Genomic DNA, 8,414 nt, shown 5'->3' with positions numbered 1-8,414 from the left:
AAAAAAAAACTAAATTGAAATTTAATAACCAAATCTTGTGTTGGTGCCCCCTAAGGCGTGCGCTGGTATTTTTAGCATGCATCGATTAAAAGTAGGACGGCCTGATTATATATTTAATTTCATATTTTAAGTGAATTAATTTGTCATATCCTGTTCATATGTGTATCATTGTATCTGCCATACAATCGGATTTATCAAAATCCGAATAATCGCTTAGGAGGAGTAACAGTGAGTGCTTGTAATTTAATATCAACTTTATATAATAGCAAAAGCTCAAATTGATTCTACGTTTAGTTAGAAACGTTTGTATGAGAAAAAGAAAAGGGCTGTTTTTAGGGTTTCCCGGCAATTATTCGATTTTTTCTCGCCGTAAAAACCATCATTGGACTTCGACGAACATTTAAAAAAAATAATTGGCCAAAATTAGTCCAGGCGACATGTTGCGATTCATTTTTAAATATAAATACGCCTGATCGCCACAGCAAATAGACAGACATTTTCACAGTTAAGAGGCAAAATTGCCCACTAAATCTATATCTATTAGTATTTCAGTTATTCAAGACTATTTATTAAAACTACCCAACAATCATATAAACAAATTCAAAGAAATCATGTTCAGATATCTATAAATATCTAACAAGATAATTATGATTGCTGTAATTATTTATAATTATATAATCTGTGTTGAAATAAACAAATTATCAATATTCAACAAGTCATCATTAACTAGATTGACATTTTAGTTGCATCATGTTGCATTCCTTGTTATGAAGTTGCATCAGAATGTTTTCGCAAAATTTATTAATTTTGTGTCGACTTTGTGTTGATTCCAACAATTGGATTGCTGGGTAACAATTACAATTATTATTAATATTATAGTAATAAATAATAGTTGAATTATACTTCAATAATCTACTTTAATACATAAATTACAGTTTAAACTAATTTTGTCTAATTAATTGTTAATTATGCTCTTGAAGACCTATCATTTGATACCCCACATCGATTTTTACTATTCAAAAATATTCTGGCCCTAATAAGCACACTAAAGTATTTACAGTTTCAATTCTGATTAGAATTAGTGATTGCAGTCGATTTGATTCGATTCTCATAGTCTGCAATTATCTATTTTCGAAGGAGAGTTTGTTTTCGCCAGAAACTCTGGATTGTTAATTCTGTTTTTTCGACGTTTCAAGTCCTTCTGAATCGAATCACATCTATCTTTCTATTTTCAGAGAAACTACAGAATCTACATCAAATCTGCCAAAGTCGAATACCAAAACAGCAACTACATGAAAATCAACAATTTAGACGTCGAAATCCTAAACAGGACATACACGCGTCTACTCATCAACCACACGATTCTGCGAACAATTGACGACTACAAGGTACTGACCAACTTCCTGGTAACCACTCCAATCCAATTTTTACCATGATTTACTTTTAGACCGAACTCACGTTTTACAAATACATCAGCAATAACTACAAGGAGCAATTCGTTCCTTTCACAGTCGACTTTTGTGAAGTCATGAAAGGAATAAACCAAGTTGCCAAACCTGGTTCACCAAACGCGTTTTTAACATATCTGATACAACCAGTACGAGATATGGTTTATCAACCTGGCAACAAGGTTCCAAAACGTTGTCCAATAACACCGGTAAGTAGATATTGTAAAAATATACGCCTTAAACCATACACAACTAATTTTATACTTCTGATTCCAGCAAGACATCATTATCAGACTGCATTTTGAAGAAGAAAAGTTGCCCAGTTATTTACCGCCCGGTAGATGGCGTATATTTCAAAAATTGTACAATTCGGTTGCAACTATTTCAGAATTATATACAGATTACGATGTAGTCGAATACAGTTCGGAGAAGTAGAGGAAAAAAATCGGTTGAAGAGAATCTTTATAGGTTTATTATCGGATAGCTTGCACTCTTATCTTACAGTTGGATAAGAGAACGAAAATAATAGTGCAAATCTGCCTCATAACATATCGTTGTCTATCTATTTGCTACACGTTCAGGCGTATTTTACATATAAACGAGTCAAGGAAGAATATTTAGATAACAGAATCTTCGATGATGCAGTTATCATGAGATTCTTCTTTGCTTTGTTTATATGCAAAATACGCTTGATCGCACAGCAAATCGATAGACTTTACCAGTTTTTTTACAAAAAAAAAAACTAGTGGGGTTTATGGCATCGTGCATTAAGGCAAATTGCTGGAACTTCCCGTACCGTAACGAAATGTTCGAGGAATATTAAATGTTTTCAAATAGAATATTATAAATAAATACTGTAACATTGCCTAATATTTATAAGAATTATATACACGTAAACTAAAATTCAAAGTTGAAATTATTTGTTTAAAGTATATTAGAACTTAAGTCAAAATTAAAATTAAAATCTGAATTATTTTCGATATACAAAAAAAATTTTTTTTTGATACAATTTTTTTTTCAAAATCAATTATTCTGTTAAAACAAGCATTTAAATCATTTAAATCGAACGCTTAGTTCTCTCAAAAACTGCCATTTTTTGCACATTTAGCTCTGTATCTTCGAAATTGCTGGGCCCGCCTTTGCCAAAAGCTAATCATCTCTTCTACCAATTATTACAAATTGAATGATTTAGATTATTCAAATCGGATGCTCCGTTTTCTCAAAAAAACGATTTCTATTTTCTGCACTCTTTACTATTTATCTCCGTAACTGCTGGAGCTGCCTTTGCCAAAAATTAATCAGCACATCTCTCTATCAATAGCAATCGAATGTTTTTTGAACCATTCAAATCGGTTGATCAGTGCGCTCGAAAACGTGACCGAAACATTGTATACATGCATACATACACACACCCACATATCCATTTTTCTGAGGTATGCCAAAATGTTCAGAAACCTTCAAAACGTCGAAAAATGCAAAAATTTTCCATTTTGGCCCATTACTATAACTACCCTACGAGAAGTTAACAAGCATAAGATAGCGTTGGCATGACAAATTACAAATTATCGTATCTGATCTTTTGCAAGCTTAGCCGAGTCTACTGTATCATTATTATTTAAAAAAATATTATAATCGATTAACAAATAAAATTCTATGACAATAGGTGTGCTTTGTTTTGTGTAATCTGTTTCTTACAGAACTAAGAGATAAATTTTAGGTTTTAAGCTTGCCTCATTATATTCTTATATATATAAATGGAGCTTTCGATCAAATGATCCACTAAAACTCGAAAACGGCTACACCGATTTGGTCAGTTTTAGTCTTGAAAAAATTCGTGATAATCAGTAGGTTGTCGGAAAGGTGAGATATTATTTCAAAACCGCGTAGAAACTTTACATTTTTAATTTGAAAATTTTTGTAGAAGCGTAATTTGAATAGAACAATGGACGGTGGCTAATACGTCAAACGTTTTTGGCAGATGATGTTCAATCACGTTTAATAGAATGTTTTACGTGAATATTATTTAATTATGATTAAATTATAGTAAGAAGTTTTGTTCGAAGTTTTACTTATACAAAAAAACGTTATTAAACGGATCGCAAATGTTACTAGAAACACAAAATATCAACTTTTTTGAAATGTTAATATGAAAATGCACTTTTTGGCATAATTTTCTCAAACACGGTGCTCTGAAAGATCTCATTTGTATAATTATATACTCATTGGTATTTGTAAAACATTTTATAGGTTATATTATTTTTTTACTCGTATTTATGTTATTTAAATTCAGAACCTAAATTTGGTATCGATCAAAAGAACATTTTTTCGAATAACTTTTTCCCAGTTGTAATTTCCCAGAATTTATCGAAGAAGAGATAGTAATATAAATGAAGGTCCGGGGTTAAAAACCAGTAAAGTTAAGCATTGTTTAACAACAATATTTCAAAGTAGAGGGAAAGAAATGTATAGCCAGCTATAACCTTGATTCTCATGACTTTGCTATCGGGAGATAATTGGTAATATTTGAAAATCCATATTAAAAGTATTTTCTTCCATTGGTAGTTTTTTAGCATTAGTTAAAAATGTAATTATTTTGTAAAATACCTTTGAAATTAAAATAAGACATTAAACCTGTTTGCCACCAGACCGTTTCAAGTTACTCCGCCTATAGGGTAAAAAGGTCTAGTTGGTAAATACATCAAAAAAGCACATTTCTATAATAATAAAGTAGCTGGCAGTTTTACTGAACATAGTCAGATAATTGTTCGTTTGAAATGTGTCATTTGTTGTCATATAATTGTTCTGGTTCTCACAATATAGTTTATATTTGCTCAAAGTCAAATTGAACCTTTGTGCCTCGCCCTGCTCTACATATATAATTTTTAACTTTCCGAAGGAGAAGTTTGTTTTCATCAAAAAATCCGATTCGCTAATTTTATGTCTTCTCGACGTTTCAAGACATTCTGAATCGATTGAGACCAAATTTGGAAAAAAATATGTGTGTGTGTGTGTGTGAACAGATTTTTTGCCATAAATCGACGTTTTCATAAAAACGGCTGGACCGATTTCAAAAATTTAAAAGCCATGCGATGTATCTCGATGAGGACTATTGTTTGTGCGACGATCGGCCAAGCCGTTTCTTTATAAATCGCAGAAAAGTAAAAAAAAAATTGTGTACGTTTTAGCCCGCAATTCTGAATCGATTTTGAAAATTCAAAAACTGTTCGAAAGATATTGGTTGGGAATCGTGCTGATTAGTTTCTGATAGATATCGGCCGGGCCGTTTTCTTGTAATAAAGTTAAAAAAAAAATCGACTATTTTTTTATTTTTTTTGGCGGTAGATACTATAGTCTTCTAGATCATACTAAAATATTACCGCCCTACGACAACTCGTTTAGCTTTAAAAATTCGTCAAAGTTTGCAAAAATCGGTATCGTTTTTTTGGCATTTGTCAAAATTAGACCTTTCATCGACGTTTGCTCAAAAACGCCTGAACCGATTTCAGAAATTTAATTCGATGTATCTCAATGAGCACTATAGTTTGTCAACTGACAAAGACTGCCGAGCCGTTTCATTGTAATTTGAAAAAGAGTGATAAACTTTTCGTCCACATTTAAGCTCATTCTACCGAATCGTTTTTAAAAAATCAAAAAGTATTCGAAAGATATTAGTTGGGAATAATACTGATTAGTTTTAGGTGGAAATCTACCGAGCTGTTTTCTTCTAATTGACTGTTGAAAAAAAAAATTAAGTCGATTTTTATGAAACTTTTTTTGGAAATATATATCATGGTCTTATACAACTTACTGAAATATTACGGCCTTACGACAAGTAGTTTAATTTTAAAAATTCATTGTTCACGTTTTCGGGCGCACGGATTAACCTATTTTGATTATTCCAAAAACATTCGATTGCTGTTGATAAGGAGACGTGCTGATTAGTTTTTGGCAAAAACAGGCCTAGCCGTTTCGGAGATACGGAGCAATGAGTGCAAAAAATAGAAATCGAGTTTTTGAGAGAACAGGGTATCGGATTTGAATGATCTAAAAATTTAATTTGTAATGATTGGAAGAAGAGGTAAATAGTTTTTGGCAAAAACAGAAAGATACAGAGCTAAATGTGCAAAAAATGACAGTTTTTGAGTGAACTAAGCGTCCGATTTGAATGATTCAACGAACTTTCTGCTTGTATTGACAAAACAATTGCATTTGAGGATAAAAATTAATTACATATTTTATTTTCCATATAATATTTTTAAAATTTTGGATTAAAAATTCACAAAATTACTCAGGCTAAGCACAGTCTAAACGCCACTCTGGTACAAATGTTTACCCAAGTGCGTTTAGACTGTTTATGTACTGTAGCACTTTTCCAATTTTGTGAAAACTATTGAAAAATGTGAAAATGCCGCCAAGCTAAGCACAGTATAAGTGAAAATGTCGCACAGAGTTATTTGCAAATGCGTTTAGACTGTGACCATACAGGAGCACTTTTTCAATTTTATGTAAATTTTATGTATGTTTAGTCAACTATTTTTTTGAAATTTAATTCGAAATGAAATGACGATTGTTAATGTTCTGGAGATAAATTGATTTATGATTTACATTTGATTTGCTCAGATACGAGATATAATAGAATCGTATAACAAGATAGCAAAAATAATGAAAGTTTGAAAGACAGTATTTGTAATAATATATTTGAAAACGTACACCACTAGTTACATTTATATTTATAATAAGTGCACTCCAATCTGATAAAATTTACGTCATTTGGATAGATTACTTAATAAACCGATTCTGCAGTACGACCGACCAATGTAATGGTGAAGCTATGTAATGAAGGACTTTCCATATAAATTCGTGCTAAAAAGCCATTCGTTCTAAAAGGCTATGGGGATGCCATAAATCTACATCCAACATATTCTCTTACTAGTATTTTGGCAACAAATCTCTGTTTTGCCCATAAATCTTCCATTTAGACCTCGTACGCAAATCAAACAAATCCTGCAAATCATGTTTTGATATTCCATAAACATCTGCAAAACAAGGTAATTATATTTATTGTAATCAGTGTCGAAGTAAATAAATTATCATTTTCCAACAAGTCATCATTAACCATTTGAACAATTCTTGTTGCATCATATTGCATTCGTTGTTATAAAGTTGCACCAGAATGTTTTCGCAAAACTTGTTAACTTTTCTCTCGATTTTGTGTTTGTTCCAACAAATGGATTGCTGGGTAATAATAGAAATTAATTAATAATAATAATTGCTTATTCCTAGAAGTTAATTATTTTTGATCGATTTTCAAGACCTTTCATTTGATACCCCACACCGATTTTTAGCATACGAATATATTTCTGGCCCTAATTAAGCCCACTGTACTATTTACAGTTTCAATTCTGATTAGATTTAGTGATTACAGTTGATTTCATTCGATTCTAGTAGTCTACAATTAATACCTAAATTAAATATAACATCTCATTTCTTGAAGGAGACTTTGTTTTCGCCAGAAAATCTGGATTGTTAATTTTATGTTATTTCGAAGTTTTAAGTCGTTCTGAATCGAATGAGACCAAATTTGGTAAATGTTGGTATTTGCATCCATTTTTCTACTTTTAGAGAAACTACAGAATCTACATCAAATCTGCCGATATCAAATACGTAAACAGCAATTACGTCAAAATCAACAAATTAGAAGTCGAAGTGGTGAATAGGACATATACACGTATATACATCAACCATACTGTTCTCCAAACAATTGACGACTACAAGGTACTGACCAACTCGTCGGTAACCACTTCCAATCCAATTTTTACCTTGATCTACTTTTAGGTCCAAATCACCTTCTACAAATACATCAGTAATATCTACAAAGAGCAATTCGCTCCATTCACAGTTGATATTTGTGACGTCATCAAAGGAATAAATCAAAAAGCCAAACCAAGTTCCCCAGACGCTTTCATAGGATATTTGATACAACCGATACGAGAAATAATTTATCAACCTGTCAACAAGGTTCCTACACGTTGTCCAATAACACCGGTAAGTAGACGATGTGAAAATATAAGCCTTAAGCCATACACGACTGGTTCATTCTTTTCCATTTCAGCAAGAAATCGTCATGCGAGTTCATTTTGATGAGAACAAGTTTCCGAGTTTTTTGCCGTCCGGTAGATGGCGCACGCTTCAAAAGTTCTACAATTCGAATGCAACTGTTGCAGAAATATATACAAACTACGATGTGGTTCAATATATTTCGGAGAAGCAGAAGAAGAAGATCGGTTGAAGAGAATCTTTATAGGTTTATTATCGGATAAGCTTGCTCTCTTATATAACAGTTGGATAACAGTTGTCTGTGTAATTGCTGTGCGATCAGGCTTATTTTATATATAAACAAAGCAAGGAAGAATATTTAGTTAACAAAATCCTTCCTCAGATTCTTCTTTGCATTGCTTATATATAAAATACACGTGATCGCACGGCAAATATATAGACGTTTTCACAGTTTTCACTACCAGCATCGAAAAAAATATCTTATCTAACCTTAAGCAAGCTTATCTGAGTCTACTGTATCATTTTTCTTTACATTATTATAATCGATTCACAAATAAAGTTCTAACACCAATAGGTATGCTTTGTTTTGTGTGGTCTGCTACTTATGGAACAAAGTTTCTAATCAGATTCTATGTTTACCTTGTTTTCATACAGAAATATCAAAGTATATATTGGATATATTTGAATTATGTCGACCACTTGATATATTTATAATAGAAAAATCACGCAAATTATTTTATCTTACATTAGTTGTAAGATAAGAGTGCACGCTTATCCAAGAACATATATATTATGTTCATTGTAGAATAGTTGGTACAATAAAGTTGAATACTTTAAAATCAATTTGTTTTCTTGCTTAAACACGAGTAGGCAAATTTATGAACAGGTTTGTTGTGACTTCGTCACTGG

The sequence above is a fragment of the Ctenocephalides felis genome, unplaced genomic scaffold (genome assembly GCF_003426905.1).
Source record: "Ctenocephalides felis isolate EL2017-DRISC unplaced genomic scaffold, ASM342690v1 CF-g0.4_SCAFFOLD_03573, whole genome shotgun sequence".
Classification (NCBI taxonomy): domain Eukaryota; kingdom Metazoa; phylum Arthropoda; class Insecta; order Siphonaptera; family Pulicidae; genus Ctenocephalides; species Ctenocephalides felis.
Note: the sequence above shows the minus strand (reverse complement) of the source record.